Here is a 3,738-nt window from a genome sequence, read left to right on the forward strand (position 1 = left end):
GTGGTCATGTGACTCGCTGACGCAACACCATCATATCGCACGAATTATGGTAAACTTTTCACAAGTTCACTATTCGAGAGTGTTTTGTTTTGGACAGAGTTGAATGTTTTATAAAGTATAAAATTTAATGTTGTTTTAGTTAGATCAAAGAGATTAATTAAGTAAAGTTATTTTGGATAAAATTAACATCAGTTTTTCAGCTTTCCTCTCAGTCAGCAAGTACGTGTTTTGTCTTACACAGCCCAAAAGAAACGCCGTGTCACGGTTTTTAACAATAAATAACACATTCATCAAAAATCACTAAATATAGCAAACTGCACAACAACACATCTGTTTAATACTTCAGTATAAAAAAGCTAAGAAGAAGTCAAAATATTGAATTATATAAAACTGGAAGAAGGAAACTCTTTGTTACTCTTGATCTCGATTAGTTTATTGATCAAGATTTTTCATAAAGCAGTTACACACTCTCAGAGAAAGTGTTTATGTAGTTTAAGACTTTATCTCTAGAAAAAAAATTTGTTTGAGTTTTGTCACATGATATTCAAGTTCAATGATAGTCAACAGATACCTTAGTCTGAAGTTTCCGTAAGAACGCATATTTTAGAAACGTACTGCTAAGGAACATTTTCGAACTCAAACAGCAAAGAAAAGAAATATTTATATTTATGTAAATTTTTACTTATTGGCTGACTTCTTAATTGCTAAAGCCCAAGCTGGCCACTGTGGTTGGGGAAGTTACCCACACGTTCGCACAATACAAATAAACAATTTATTATGTTATACGGCGCTTTCCAAATTAGGCAAAAGGTTTAAGTGCGATATACCATAATCCTAAGCTGCATACTTCACCAGCTTTTCCAAATAACACATAGAGAAGAAAATCGTTATCTCATACAAATGTGTATAAGAATCTGTGGCACTCCTTAACATGCTCCCCGCCCCCTCTCCCAGGGAGTGAGCATACATTGAAAACCAAATTGATACAAGCATCTAGCCATTACTTTTGGATAAGTAAAAGGTTTAGCACATGCTTATTACATTTGGACACTCAGTTGAGGAGAAGCCATAAATACACGTAGAATATCTGAATGAAAATTAAGAAAAACTATCTAAATGTATCTGAATAAAGATATATTGTATATTAGTAATTGAAAGGTCAAATTCATAGCTGTTTCAGCTATAATAGACATACTATTTTAATTTATTATTCTTACATTTCATCTGTATATTTGCACTGGTCTGACATATTATGAGAGAAAATATTTCTGCTGTAATATATTGTTACGTCTCCATTTGTTAATTAATTTTCCTTAAATTCGTTCCGACGAAACTTTAGCGACACAAGTCCTTTCTTAAATAAAACTGGTTTATTCTTTCTGAATATAACTTTGCGATACACTTAATTTCGACAATCGCGCTATAACAAACGTCTCACCTGCTCGAGTTCAATTACACACTATCTGACTGCAGTTCAATTACTCAATACTACACTGTTCCCGTCACGTTATGACCATCTTATATATACCAGACTACCCCCAATCTAGTAAATGTTAGGGCATTCACGAAGGAACAGGATATTTCTAGAAAACGTGCCGTGACACTAGTTACGTGACCTCGCTGACGCAACAATATCAACTTTTTATTCTCAATATCTGTGGGATTTTAAATAAAATACTTTGATCTTGAGTACAATTCAAAAACAAAGCATGTAAAAGCGCATTAATAATTAAAAGTGTCAAGAATTACTGTTCGTTTTTCTCAAAAAACTTTATATTTCATCAACCTCTTCGTTTGTAAACTTACCAAGAGACTGTAGAGATAGCTCTCATACAACTTCTTAGTATGAGAACTTACTATATGTTTTCCATCCATTTAGTTAAAAGGTAAATTTTTATTGTATTATTTGTCATAGTTACTTTTCTGAACGCAGTGAGGCGCTCAATCAAGTTACTAAATTTAGTTAAGTTAGCCTGCTCAATGCAACATATAGTAGGACGTGTATTTTATTTTACTCTATCAGTCAAAAGTTTCATACATAATGAAAATTAATAATAATTGTTTTGTTGTTTTCTCTCTGCAAACGAATTCTCCCTTCCGTGAGACTAGCTGCTTGGGTTGGGATTGGCTGGTCACCAGATTCAATTCAACTGGGACTTCCGGTTTGCATGACATCACACGTCCTACTATATATTGCATTGCGCAGGCTAAACTTTTAGTTTAGTTTACTTTGCTCTTCACATTTTATTGTCTACAGTTACTCTCTCTTTACCTTTTTAAAATTACATACCTCGTCTGCATTAATTTCCTATTTTCTCAAGTTAAGCCCGTATTCCTAGACCACGAGCGGGGTGAAGGAGGATTGTTTAATCTTCGAGCACCCCAGATTAGTAATTATTCCGAAGAAATAATTATTTTTAAATCTAAATAACTGCCAGGAAAAACGAAAGGTCACCCTTTGTTCTGAAGAAGAATAGTCAACTATTCGAAAGCGCTCGAGTTTTGAATCTTATTTTAAGTCTATTACACTTTATATTGATCCTTTGTGCTAACTCTTTTATCAAGATAAATTTAGTCAAGCATACCTATGACTTTAGTTTTCTCAAACTGAGTCAAAGAGCAAATGGACTTAGCTTGAAAACTGCAAGTTGGTTGTTTTTCTTACAAGAATCATAAAGCAATTAGTTAACCATAGCTGTAGGCAGTCCTTAGTGTGCACATTTTTGAAACCATAGCTAACTGAGGTAACTAGTGCAAGTCATACATGCTTTTTTGTTGCTAACGAAAGGAGGTTTGTTAGCATATTTAAGGTTTTGTTTGAGTTGGAAAGCTCAGAATTGTGTGTGTTTTCAGTGTTTTGGTAATTTATTAATCAGAGGCTTTCTATGTTTTAATTAACTTCCACTTTTGCGAGAGCAATAATGCTCTCGCTTAGATTTTGTGTGTAGCTTAGAGTTAGACTGTGTGTAAGATTTAGATTTCAGGATGTTCTTAAATTTAGATAAGTGTTCAACAGAGACCTGTCGGTTTGGTAGAGTTTTCTTTCTTTTAACTTTTACTTTGTGTCGTTCAGCGAGAGATATTAAAGTTCTCACACAGTGTTACTTTCAAAGTTTCATTTAGAGTGAGTGCTCGCAAGGTTCTACAGTGTACTTAAGGATTTTGTTTATATTCACAGTATGCAAAAAGTATAGAGTTTGATTACTGTTGAATAGAAGAATTGATATTGTACTGTGTAGAGCTGGCTTCATATTTAGAGTGAAGTATTTATGGAAGTGATGTTAAGGTGAAGTAGTTGTAGTTAATTTGTTACAAGTAAAACTTATATTTCAAAGGATTTGACTAGACTCTGATGGATAGTGTTATGATGTAAATTAACTTGGAGTCAATTTCATGTATTATTTTTTGTGTTTTAGTATAATTTACAGGGGGGGTCACGCATAGTTAAAGAAGGTGTTCTTCAAAATTTTCATCAATGGCTCTATTAGTCAGAAAACATAACGAAAAGAAAAAACAACGAAAAATCAGTAATACGAACATATTAAAAAATGTATAATTTAAATGAAGACTGCATGTTCAGAGTTGGAGAGTGCTGTTTGTTGTGGAGGGTTTCTTTGATCAATAATTCCAGGTCAGTGTTAGATTTGCAGAGGACAGAGAAATTTGATAGTATATGTTGACGTCCTGTTTCTATCCTCTGCAAGTCTAACACTGACCTGGAATTATTGATCAAAGAAA

Source organism: Limulus polyphemus, unplaced genomic scaffold (assembly GCF_000517525.1).
Source record: "Limulus polyphemus unplaced genomic scaffold, Limulus_polyphemus-2.1.2 Scaffold354, whole genome shotgun sequence".
Classification (NCBI taxonomy): Eukaryota; Metazoa; Arthropoda; class Merostomata; order Xiphosura; family Limulidae; genus Limulus; species Limulus polyphemus.